At 36.4% G+C, this 14041-nt stretch overlaps 2 non-coding genes across 2 annotated transcripts; one reads left to right on the forward strand and one right to left on the reverse strand.

The window, feature by feature from the left end:
* Positions 1–8569: 8569 nt before the first annotated feature.
* On the reverse strand, positions 8570–8642 carry TRNAA-AGC (transfer RNA alanine (anticodon AGC)). The gene has a single exon. It is a non-coding gene; the product is annotated as a tRNA-Ala (tRNA).
* Positions 8643–8786: 144 nt separating this feature from the next.
* On the forward strand, positions 8787–8859 carry TRNAA-AGC (transfer RNA alanine (anticodon AGC)). The gene has a single exon. It is a non-coding gene; the product is annotated as a tRNA-Ala (tRNA).
* The last annotated feature ends 5182 nt before the right edge of the window (positions 8860–14041 follow it).

A 14041-nucleotide genomic window follows, 5' to 3' on the forward strand; every position in this document is an offset into this window, starting at 1 on the left:
CATCCAGCTCTCCACTTGCCCGTACAGGACTTTGAGGTGACGCCTGAACTCACACGCACAAGTAAAATAAAGCCTGAACCTTGTATCCCTGCCCTCCCGTCGAGTACGCAGAGCCAAATTGGTTAATAAGGCAGCACTTCTGACATATAAACTCGTGGCGCGGTGCGGTCGTGGGCTCAGCCCACGGTGTGAGGTGCAAGGGTGCGCCTTACATCATCTGTTGGCCGACCCAGCCGTAACTTACGCCGGACCGGATTTAAACCGCCGCCGCCGCCGAGCCGGATAGGAGGCGCTTCCTAAAGAGCAACACTTGTCCGACTCGATTCCAATATCGTTTATCACTTGGAATGTTTTGCCAATTTGCTTCTGACAAGGCGAGACACACAACGGCACCGGCAGGAATTTCATTTGTGTTATAAGAGACAGGTGTGGCAGAGTACAGAGCAAGAGCGGCCTGTAACAATGATTAAAGCATTAAAAGGTCTCTAAACAGAGGCAGAGCTAAGTTCTACTTTTATGGAATTCACAAAAATTAATCGTCAACGTTATCGTCGTCTTCACGGCTGTCATCGTAGTCGTCACTGTCACCATCGCAGTCGTCTCCGCCATCGTCGTCTGAGCCGCCATCAATATCGCAGTCGTCACCGCCGTCGTCATTGTCGTCGTCGCAATTGTCACAGCCGTCGTCATCGAAGTCATTACCGCAGTCGTCACCGTCTTCGTAATCATCGCAGTCATCATAGTCGTCTCTGCCGTCATCATCACCATCATCATCACAGTCGTCACCGCCGTCATAATCGTCACAGCCGCTGTCATCATAGTCGTAACCGTTATGTCATAGTCGTCTCCGCTGTCATCATAACGGTGACGACTATGTCATAGTCGTCTCCGCTGTCATCATAGTCGTCACCGTTATGTCATAGTCGTCTCCACCGTCGTCATAGTCGTCACCGTTATCTCATCACATTCGTTTTCACCCTCATCATCATAGTCGTAACGTCGTCGTCACCTTCATAGTTGTCACCGATATCATCATCGTTACAGTCTCTCCGCCATCATCATAGTAGTCACCGCCCTAGTCGTCATAGTCGTCACCGCAGTCATCTCAGTCGTTACCTCCATCATAGTCAGCATCTTAGCATAGTCGTCCCTGCAGTCATCATCGTCCCCGCAGTCATCATAGTCGTCCCCGCAATCATAGTCGTCACCGTAGTCATTATCATGGTCGTCTCCGCCATCATTATAATCGTCTCTGCAGTCGTCATAATCGTCCCCGCAGTTATCATAGTCGTCACCGTAGTCATTATCATAGTCGTCTCCGCCATCATTATAATCGTCTCTGCAGTCGTCATTATAGTAGTCTCCGCCGTCATCATAGTCGTCCCGCAGTCATCACAGTCGTCACCGTAGTCATGATCATAATCGTCTCCGCCATTATTATAATCGTCTCTGCAGTCGTTATTATAGTAGTCTCCGCCGTCATCATAGTCGTCCCCGCAGTCATCATAGTCGTCACCGTAGTCATTATCATAGTCGTCTCCGCCATCATTATAATCGTCTCTGCAGTCGTTATTATAGTAGTCTCCGCCGTCATCATAGTCGTCCCCGCAGTCATCATAGTCGTCACCGTAGTCATTATCATAGTCGTCTCCGCCATCATTATAATCGTCTCTGCAGTCGTCATTATAGTAGTCTCCGCCGTCATCATAGTCGTCCCCGCAGTCATCATAGTCGTCACCGTAGTCATTATCATAGTCGTCTCCGCCATCATTATAATCGTCTCTGCAATCGTCATTATAGTAGTCTCCGCCGTCATCATAGTCGTCCCCGCAGTCATCATACTCGTCACCGTAGTCATTATCATAGTCGTCTCCGCCATCATTATAATCGTCTTTGCAGTCGTCATTATAGTAGTCTCTGCCGTTATCATAGTCGTCACCGCCGTCGTCATTATGATTATATCAAGTATCACGTTATAGGTCCTTCTACAGTAAGCTCATACACCTCATTTTTACTTCATATAATTGTTGCTTCGTATCTTTCTGCCCGTAGAGGTTATTTTTTGCGTAATGACATTCTGACGAAGCGTATAATAATTGAAATTTACTCGTAACATTTGTTTAATTTATCATTTTTTTATTTTAGTAGGTTATTTTACGACGCTTTATCAACATCTAAAGTTATTTAGCGCCTGAATGAGATGAAGGTGATAATGCCGGTGAAATGAATTCGGGGTCCAGCATCGATAGTTACTCAGAATTTTCTCGTAATGGGTTGAGGGTAAACCTCAGAAAAACCTCAACCAGGTAACTCGTCCCGACCGGGAATCGAACCCAGGCCACCTGGTTTCGCGGCAAGACGCTCTAACCGTTACTCCACAGGTGTGGACCTCATTTTATTAATCAATTACTTTTTTTTCCTGTATGTTTGCCTCATCATCATCGTCATAGTGTCGGTCATATGAAGTCGACAGTTGTGTAGATGCACAGAAAATGAAGATCGTGTCTTTGTGTACACTACATTCCAGTCACGCAGCTCTAACGTTTCGTGCAAGCTACGGCCGAACATTCGAATCCCGACTAAGCTATGGATATCTATCCGTTGTCAATTTGATATTGTTGTCGTAGGTGTAGGCCCAGCTTGTGCTGACACAAATCACCAAGTGTCCCACCACGTCTTTGTTAAGCACAGTCAACCTTTAAAATCGCATTAACTACGTCTATTGAATATTCAATCTACTTTAAATGAGCAATTAACTAGTAAATAAGAAACTCCGACAAGGATAAAAATCTAAGAAATAAGGGTTGCAAATAACGATTTCACTCCCAAGACATGGATAAAATCACGTACTAACATTGTGCCAAATTTTATTAGCTCTAATAAATTCACATAACTTACTTGTTACTGTGTAACAAGTAAACTCTACTTCTGCACTTAAATGCTACTGCATTGAGAGGTAATGTAACTTATTTAAATTATTTTCTCAAATTAAAGTAGTGAAGAAATACTAGACATCAAGCGGCCAATCAAGTATGAAGTCGGATGTAATGTTACTTATCGGATAAGTTTACACAGTACAAGCGAAAGGTGGGGAATATTAGCGTTAATCTCCCCGCTGTGGGTGTGTTTGCACCTGCTACCTTTTATAAAGTTAATTGAAACACATATCGTACTCTATGTAAATAACGGATTACTATTATGGTATTCAATTAGAACGTGCTTCCGTTAAGTTCAACGTCAGTAAAGATCGGCCCAGGTGGTCAAATATCACCATGCTTTCGAGTAGATTCTAATACCTCAGATTAACCCTGGAATGGTAACATGACGTTTCCTAACATAAATGGTAACGTGGGATGTCATTAGATCCCCTTATTATATTCAAGTTTGAAGACTGAAATATGGAAGAAATGTAATATATTATTTAATATTACATAGAACCAATATGCCAGTCATGTCAATTGATGCCCATAGGACCAAGTGCGCGCTTTAGAGCTCAGGAGAGCCTGAGCGCTTTACAGCGAAAAGGAAAGAGACAGACGAAAGAGGTAGTATATGCCGCTTGGTCGAGCTATATTCAGGGATGGCCAGAACTGATTCAATAGATAAAGGAAAGAAGACTTATTAAAACTGTATCCATGTTAATTTTTAGATTTGTCTGAGAAGTATAAGTGCATTATAAGAATGTGAGTTTTAATTTTAATTTTAATACTCATTTTTCACAAGTTTGATTTATTTATTCAAAAGAAATATTTTTCATTTTTTTTATAGAAAAGTGAAATTTTCAGATATAGGCCTATTTATTTAGTAGCCTTACAGAATGTTTTCGTAAATATAATATACCGTAAATACGTATTACTGAAAATAGTGTACTGAAAATTTTGAAAATATTCGCATGGAAAATGTTTGTAAGGAAATGAATAAAACAAAGGAACTACTGTTACATCATAAACAAAAGTTATGTGCTCATGTGTTGTAAAAACGTCAGTTCTATAGCTTCAGAAGATTTCGAGAAAATAATTTAATATTCTGATGATAGGAAGTTGCGCACCAATATCACCTTAAAAGTATACTGCGATAAGAGTTTTGTTATGTAATATTGGTTATAGTTAAAACATATACATAGGTAACTTTGCTTAGTACTATAGCATTGTTTTGATTAGTTTATTGATTATTATTATAAGGCCAAAGATTTCATCAATATAAATTCCAGATTATCATGTCATACTCAATCTCTCTTTTTTTTTTTTTTTTTTTGGAATAGAACTTTCTTTATGAATGATGTATTTAATTCACTTAGTATAGTATAGTTGTACTGCTATGGCATTTATGTGAATATTTCTTCTTAACTCCTTATTATGTTATTAACGTTAAAACACAACTGGAATATTAAGAAATTGATGTTAGTACTTTTTTCAGACAATATACGTAATATCAAAAGAAAGAAGCCATATAAAAATAACGACATAAAATTTTACGTTCCGTTTGAAGTTCGTGTACCACTGTTTTTTAAATCCAACAGGGTGCTTATTCATATATATAACCCTTCCTCATTCCATACCTAGCGCTTGATGCCCGCGCACGACGTCAAGGTCAGAAAAATACGCTTGCTTTGACATCACTGGTCCACAAAAAAAAAAAAACAAACAAAACAATAAAATTGTCCATTCGTCTGAGCTATTCCAGGAAATAAGTATGTGGGGGTCTGGTGGACATACAGGAAGTCCACTACAAAAATGTCCACAATTAAAACGTCCAATCAATTGAGGCCACTAGTCAAAATGTCCAATATGCAAAAATGCCCAGAAGTAAAGAAAATTGTATAAGTTATATAGAAATGTCCAAAGTCAAAATGTCCAATATATGAAAATGTCCACAAATAAAAATGTGCAATATACAGAAATTCCACAAGTCAAAATATCCATTATGTGGTATGCACAGAGACGATTATTCAACATTCTTTTCGGAGACCTACACTACCAAGATTCACACTTTCTATGCGGAATTCCCATGAAATAGCTTTGCATGGCGATTATAGAACCAATAATGTAGTGAGAGGTTTATGATATAAATCTCAAAAAGTCGTTTCTGGATATTATGTTAGTCTTTGGAAATTTACACTTACTTACAAATGGCTCTCAAGGAACCCGCAGGTTCATTACCGCCTTTACATAAGCCCGCCATCGGTCCCTATCCTATGCAAGATTAATCCACTCTCTATTATCATATCCCACTTCCCTGAAATCCATTTTAATATTATCCTCCCATCTACGTCTCGGCATCCCCAAAGGTCTTTTTCCCTCCGGTCCCCCCCCCCCAGCTAACACTCTATATGCATTTCTGGATTCGCCCATACGTGCTACATGCCTGCTCATCTCAAACGTCTAGCTTTAATGTTCCTAATTATGTCAGGTGAAGAATACAAATGCGTGCAGTTCTGCGTTGTGTAACTTTCTCCATTCTCCAGTAACTTCATCCCTCTTAGCCCTAGATATTTTCCCAAGAACCTTATTCTCAAACACCCTTAATCTCTGTTTCTCTCTCAAAGTGGGAGTCCAAGTTTCACAACTTTGGATTTATATGAAACATAAAAAAGAACAGAATAAGACAGAGAATGTCATTTAATCAAAGTTCACAATATTCACTTAAAGATAAAATACCCCGTAAGCAAGAAGTATATTACTACACAACGGCGAATTGAAGTGATTGTTCAGCTATACAATAAAATAAGGACAACAACAATATCTGAGGGAACTTTCACATCATATGCAGCTGCATGCTAACCGTAGTGAGGAAGAAAACTAGGAAATAAAATATGTAAAATAATATTGTAAATTCGCTTACAATTTTCATTGTTAAATTATCAATTTACAGTTTAATAAATATTGTTCTAGACATTCATAATACCGTACATGTAATAACTCGGGACATATAAGGTAATTGCCATATAATGACTGGACATTTTCGATATTGGACATTTAATGTCTATGAACATTTAAGATAATGGCCATTTAATGACTGTGGACAATTTTGATATTGGACATTTAATGTCTATGAACATTTAAGATAATGGTCATTTAATGACTGTGGGCATTTTTGATATTGGACATTTAATGTCTATGAACATTTAAGATAACGGCCATTTAATGACTGTGGACATATTTTATATTGGACATTTAATGTCTATGAACATTTAAGATAACGGCCATTTAATGACTGTGGACATATTTTTTATTGGACATTTAATGACTGAGGACATTTTTGATATTGGACATTTAATGTCTATGAACATTTAAGATAATGACCATTTAATGACTGTGGACATTTTTGATATTGGACATTTAATGTCTATGAACATTTAAGATAATGGCCATTTAATGACTGTGGACATTTCTGATACTGGACATTTAATGTCTATGAACATTTAAGATAATGGCCATTTAATGACTGTGGACATATTTTTTATTGGACATTTAATGACTGAGGACATTTTTGATATTGGACATTTAATGTCTATGAACATTTAAGATAATGACCATTTAATGACTGTGGACATTTTTGATATTGGACATTTAATGTCTATGAACATTTAAGATAATGACCATTTAATGACTGTGGACATTTCTGATACTGGACATTTAATGTCTATGAACATTTAAGATAACGGCCATTTAATGACTGTGGACATATTTTTTATTGGACATTTAATGACTGAGGACATTTTTGATATTGGACATTTAATGTCTATGAACATTTAAGATAATGACCATTTAATGACTGTGGACATTTTTGATATTGGACATTTAATGTCTATGAACATTTAAGATAATGGCCATTTAATGACTGTGGACATTTCTGATACTGGACATTTAATATCTATAAACATTTAAGATAACGGCCATTTAATGACTGTGGACATATTTTTTATTGGACATTTAATGACTGAGGACATTTTTGATATTGGACATTTAATGTCTATGAACATTTAAGATAATGACCATTTAATGACTGTGGACATTTTTGATATTGGACATTTAATGTCTATGAACATTTAAGATAATGACCATTTAATGACTGTGGACATTTTTGATATTGGACATTTAATGTCTATGAACATTTAAGATAATGGCCATTTAATGACTGTGGACATTTTTGATATTGGACATTTAATGTCTATGAACATTTAAGATAATGACCATTTAATGACTGTGGACATTTTTGATATTGGACATTTAATGTCTATGAACATTTAAGATAATGACCATTTAATGACTGTGGACATTTTTGATATTGGACATTTAATATCTATGAACATTTAAGATAATGACCATTTAATGACTGTGGACATTTTTGATATTGGACATTTAATGTCTATGAACATTTAAGATAATGGCCATTTAATGACTGTGGACATTTCTGATACTGGACATTTAATGTCTATGAACATTTAAGATAACGGCCATTTAATGACTGTGGACATATTTTTTATTGGACATTTAATGACTGAGGACATTTTTGATATTGGACATTTAATGTCTATGAACATTTAAGATAATGACCATTTAATGACTGTGGACATTTTTGATATTGGACATTTAATGTCTATGAACATTTAAGATAATGGCCATTTAATGACTGTGGACATTTCTGATACTGGACATTTAATATCTATAAACATTTAAGATAACGGCCATTTAATGACTGTGGACATATTTTTTATTGTACATTTAATGACTGAGGACATTTTTGATATTGGACATTTAATGTCTATGAACATTTAAGATAATGACCATTTAATGACTGTGGACATTTTTGATATTGGACATTTAATGTCTATGAACATTTAAGATAATGACCATTTAATGACTGTGGACATTTTTGATATTGGACATTTAATGTCTATGAACATTTAAGATAATGGCCATTTAATGACTGTGGACATTTCTGATACTGGACATTTAATATCTATAAACATTTAAGATAACGGCCATTTAATGACTGTGAACATATTTTATATTGGACATTTAATGACTGAGGACATTTCAGATACTGGACATTAATAATGATGAACATTTTTGCAGTGGAAATTTCGCAGTGGACTAATTGACTGATAATCGAGATTAAACCCCATTGAGACTGCCAAGGAATAATAATAATATTCACCTTGCATAGGTTCTTTAACACTCTGCTCTCATAAATAGTGAAGAAGCTCTTAGTTCTATATCCTTTAAAACTTTTACAAGTTCTTTCATAGGAACAGTGAACCGCTGAGTGAGACAAATGGCCAACAGCCTCGGGACTCGCACAGTTTCGTACCCACAACGCAAAATATTGAAATTATAACAAGAATAAACGTGGATATCCTGACATCAAGCTGCTACAATACTCGTCCCCAATAGAAAGCCCTTATTCTCTCCGGACTTTGAATTTACATTGCCGGCTTGGAGAGAAGACATCCTCCCATAGCCGTTAGATTATAATCGATGTGTTAACATATATGAAGTAATAAAAAGAACAAAGTGCGTAAAGAGAGGGTGGGATTAATGAATTGCGAAATAGGAAGAAAAATTTCTGGAGGCGCCGGGTATCGATCCCGGTACCTCTCACATGCTAAGCGAGCGCTCTACCATCTGAGCTACGCCCCCAGTTGCTATCATACATGCCAATTACTTTATTTTACAGCAGCAGAGACTGTGTTACATTTCTTGTTGCCCCACTTTCACTGCAATGTTGCGTAAACAGTCAAACAGTCACTGAAGTACCTACCTTAAAAATTAACTTTGTCAACTGGGGGCGTAGCTCAGATGGTAGAGCGCTCGCTTAGCATGTGAGAGGTACCGGGATCGATACCCGGCGCCTCCAGAAATTTTTGTATTTAATTTATTACAAACACTCTTTTAAACTTCTCTCACTTTTTTTTTTTTTTGCCGTTTTGTGCCTTGATTTTCGTGAAAACAGTGCTGTAGTGTTTCACAAGTCTTCAGAGATAAGAGTGTTAAAATTTGGTTCTGCGAAATACAGTTCCGAATACTGAAACGTAGCTCCTTTTCAAGGCTTCAGAAACTTATCAGGGGAAAACACCTCGACGCTGTTATGGAAGAGTTCATAAAAGTCTTAGTTCTGACTCAGATTCATGAGGCATTCAACGAAGTTCACGGAAGTCTCGCTCCGATTTGATAAATTATAACCATAGTCTAGTATATACAGTCACGAAGCTCAATATATAGTAAATATGCATCCATAGATAGTTACTAACCACTAGGATCGCCAATATCGCCTCACTACAGACAATGTGAAATAGTACCGGCATAGTCTATTGTTCCTAGCACCCTCACAACTCAAGCTTCGTGACTGTATATACTAGACTGTGTTATAACTGTCACATGCTGCTGCTAAAGACAGAAGATGAATGACGCGATCAGGATCTGATATCTTCTTCTGCTCCGACATGACTAAGAAATGGACTAGTAAATGCTTCGTGTGGAGTGTGGAAATGTATAGAGAAGAAACATGGAAATTACGACGAAGTGAGAAGAAACGACTAAAAGCACTTGAAATGTGAATCTGGATTAAAATGGAGCGTGTGAAATCTACACACAAAATAAGAAATGAAGCTGTGCTAGATAGAGTGGGTGAAGAAAGAGTAACGCTGAAACTGATTAGGAAGAGAGAAATAAATTGGCTGGGTCACTGACTAAGAAGAAACTGGCTACTGAAGGATGCACTGGAAGGACTGGTGAACGGGAGAAAAGATCGGAGCAGAAGAAGATATCAGATGATACAAAACGTTAAGATATATATGGACCATAATGCGAGACGAAGAGGAAGCGGAAAATAGGAAAGATTGGAGAATACTGAGTTTGCAGTGAAAGAACTGCCCTTGGGAGAAAAATATGAATGAATTATTGAATTAATTATATAAATGAGGATAGCAATGGCAAAGGTTGCTTTTAATAGGACCTTTGGAAAAAGAAACTAAGGAAGAGACTAGCGATATCTTTTGTATGGATTGTGGCACTGTATGGAGCAGAAACATAGACAGTGCGACATAGACAGTGAAGAGAAGTGACTCGAAGCATTTTAAATGTGGATATGGAGAATAATGGTGCTTATGAAACAGATAGACAGAATAAGAAATAAATCTGTGCTAGAAAGAGTGGATGAAGAAATAATAGTACTGAAACTGTTCAGGAAAATAAAAAGAAATCGATTTGATCACTAGTTAAGAAAAAACTGCCTAATGAAGGATGCACTTGAAGAAAGAGTGAACAAAATGTGTGCAGAAGAAGATATCAAATGATGGGCAACATTAAGATAGATGGATGGTATGTGGATACTAAAAGGAAGGCGAAAAATAGGGAAGATTGGAGAGTGCTTAATTTTCAGTGAAAGACATACTCTTGGTCAGAAAACTATAAATTAAATGAATACTATATATTAAGTAAACAAATATAAAGAATAACGGAAATGTGAGATAATACATTTATTACTCGACCAAGGCGAGTGGAGCCGCGGGCGTAATGTGAACTATCGCGATGCGGTATTACGAACGCAGGAGCAGTAGCGCCACGGCTCCGGGCTGCAGGACTCCACTGGCCTTGGTCGAGTAATAATATTAAATACTATCATCCTCAGCCAAAAATGGAAGAAAAAGCCAGCAATAAGGAAGCTATTTTGCACGTCATAGAAAGTTACATCGTATGTTCATTAAATTCCAAAATTAGTATTTCATAATACTTTACCTGAACTTAAAAAATAACCTCAACAATAATAACTAAGAATCTTATTTACACAAATAACTCAGCAATAACATCACACTTCTGCGTAGATAGGAAGAGATACTGAAATAGGACGGAATGATTCACGACTCAGGAAAGCTTTTAAATTCACAGAATCAATTTGACGCCAAGTAAAGGCAGAGGAAAGGAGTGACCTCCCGCCAACAATTAGCACAGTCCCACACAGACTGGCCTTGTGATGAGGAACAAGTAGAACACAAGGGGTCTTGCGTTTCTCACAGTCTCTCAAAGACTTATTAACTTCAATATCGCAACACGTGTCAATGATGATTTATAGCACCGCTTGGCAACCGAGAACTCGCGGACCATGCGAGACCCACAATAACTTACTTTTTAACCACTAGAAAAATTACGGGCCTCATTTCGACATGGAAAACTTTGTTCTTATTTCGTATCCTAAACAACGCACGCAAGTTTCTAAACATATCTATGGCTTATTTTATAGAAGGGCACTTCTCTTTCTACAATCAGAAATTAGGCTAAAGCCTGTGATGGTAAGACATTCATCCATCGGTGCTCTTTTGGTCTATATAGTTTAGGATTTGTTTACGGATACGATTAGCTGTTATCCGTTCTAAATGAAATATCTAGTTTTCTCAATAATGCTTTATTTTTCTAGTAGCCTACAGAATCAATTCCTAAGTCATTCCTAATGTCTTCATTTCTTAGTCGATCTTCTCTTGTACATCCCCTGACCGATCTTAGAAATCGCATTTCAGCGGCTTGTATTTTGCTGAAGTCACCATTTCTCATTCAATTTCTAGCGCAATTTCAACAATTTTTACAGCACAGTTGCATGTATATTTTCACGTTTTTTTAGTGCATAAAGTTCCGTGGTCTAACGATAACAGTGTTAATAGAGCAAATCTCGTTTTATCCATAGAGATTCCCTTAAAGCACAATTTATTGTAGAGAAATTCATGGCTGAAATTCTATTTCATATTCTGTCAGAAAGCCACAGTTATTGTACCAAGTGGTTAAAACCGACGAACAAAGTAGAGCGAATAATTTAGCAACCTACTCTTGCTGCGGGGGTACCGAAGGCGGTGATTTATGCCAAGGTAGTGATGACTTGCGAACTTGTAAACACGAAAACGGTAACGTTAATAGATTTTTGTTGTGCATAATTTTGAATGTAATATTGATGACAAATGGAGACTTCAATGCCGGTATAGCACACTAACATAAATTATATATACAATAATGAGAGCAATTACATGGATATGCTACTGCTATATTATAGATAACAAATGATTATTTTCTCTTCACTATTAATTTCCCTATGGATGGATTAGTAATGTGCTTGCTTCTTCTTTCACATTATGCGACGTAATTAGGGTAGCGATGCTGCAACAGTTATCTTCTTCTTCTTCTTTACTTCAGGGATTACACAGGATGTCTGTTTCGTCGTCACATTTTACTTCAATTCTAGCTTTTGTATAGTTAACAGACATATCTTCTTTTTTGAGGCTTATACTGTAGTTGACTGAATAGCTGGTTTTCTTTCAATACTCAGACATAAAAATTTTTGCCTATAATATAATATTATATATATATATATATATATATATATATATATATATATATATATATATATATATTCTTCATTAATAGAACAGATTAATTTCAAGATTTTTTAAGAAAATAAGTCTCTAATCTCACTGTAGTTACTTACTTTTCACGGAAGCTCAAGAATACTCATATTTACCAGGTTTACTTTCATTAAATATTTATTACCTTTCGTCTCGTTTCTCTTATCGTTACTCTAACCAAGACGTAAATACCAGATCACTTATCTGTGGCACGCTAAGTATACTTCTTCATAGAACATCTTGTTATTCATCATCTTATACAGTATCCACCTCGCGACAATGTAATTCCTTGTCACAAAGTATGAGGGGCTGCAAACAATAAACATTTTTAAAAATGGCTTAAAGGATAACCTTCTTAGCAATTCACTCTAATTATACTGGCCTAACGGTCACTGCCTGACTATATGGTAAATTCTTTCTTTAGACATGCATCCTGATAGCGTTGTATTTCCAAAATTATCTCTCAATAATCTCTTTCTATTATTTAACATAATTGGAATATATTAATATTCTATGTATTTTAGTTTAATTCTGCTACACAGTTTGTATTTCATTGTTTAATTAATAGTTCATAGTATTTTACTCTTTAATTCATAAGTAACTCTTGTATACACGTAACTTTTATCTAAATCAAATTGTATTCTTTGTAGCTTGTATGTTCATACATATTGTTTGCTGGTTAAGTGGAAGAAAAGGCCTTAAGGCCTTAACCCTGCCAGCTATAATAAATTATTATTATTATTATTATTATTATTATTATTATTATCATAAGGCAGTTCGACGACATATTATGTGTCAGAGGAAGAACAATTATTTGTATACATCTGAAGTCTGATTAGTGTAATATGTTACCAGTAATCGATGTATGCAATGGAGGGGGAAAGGAAGTGGCCACTCTACCCCATTATCTTCTGGCTTAGTTTGCCTCATGAGAGATGCCTTATTGGTGTCACTTATGAGGTTCAAACCTGTCTTCACACAATTAACTAAACAATTTTCATTAATAAACTGTTTTTTCATCTTACGATGTTTGGTGACGTATACACGTCCTTTGATGTGACATATTAATGAATTTAAATACTATTATAGTCACAATCATGTCATGGTATGAAAGAAAAATTTCACAACCTCGAGCGGGAATCGAACCTGCGACTTCCTGTTCTCCGGTCATGCGCTCTACCACTGAGCTATCGAGTTCGTCTCACGCCAGAGGCTTGGAATTATCCTTTTTCATACTGGCGACTCTGTTACAGAGTACTGTCCATAGCGTCTGATCTAGTTAGCACTGCTTATGGGTTGAAAGAAACTTTACAAATGTAATCTTCATCTTACGATGTTTTTTTTTCTTTCAGTTAGGGAAATACAATTCCCGAACCAGATTTATCCGAAATAATTCTCTTTATCTTTTAAAAAATAAAAACTGTATCAGAAATACACCGGCATATACAATATATCACCCATTTTCGGGAATGAAACTACAGTCGTGTTTGTTTGAATATTATTTTTTTATCTTGGTTTACAATTGGAGAATATGGGTCTAATTACTTAATTAATTAATATTACTTATCTTAACGACATACCGAAGTAAGTTCCAGTTTACAACAAATTTTTCACAATGGTTCACTCAGAGTGTATCATACGTGTCTATTATCA

This window comes from Periplaneta americana, chromosome 13, assembly GCF_040183065.1.
Source record: "Periplaneta americana isolate PAMFEO1 chromosome 13, P.americana_PAMFEO1_priV1, whole genome shotgun sequence".
Lineage (NCBI taxonomy): Eukaryota > Metazoa > Arthropoda > Insecta > Blattodea > Blattidae > Periplaneta > Periplaneta americana.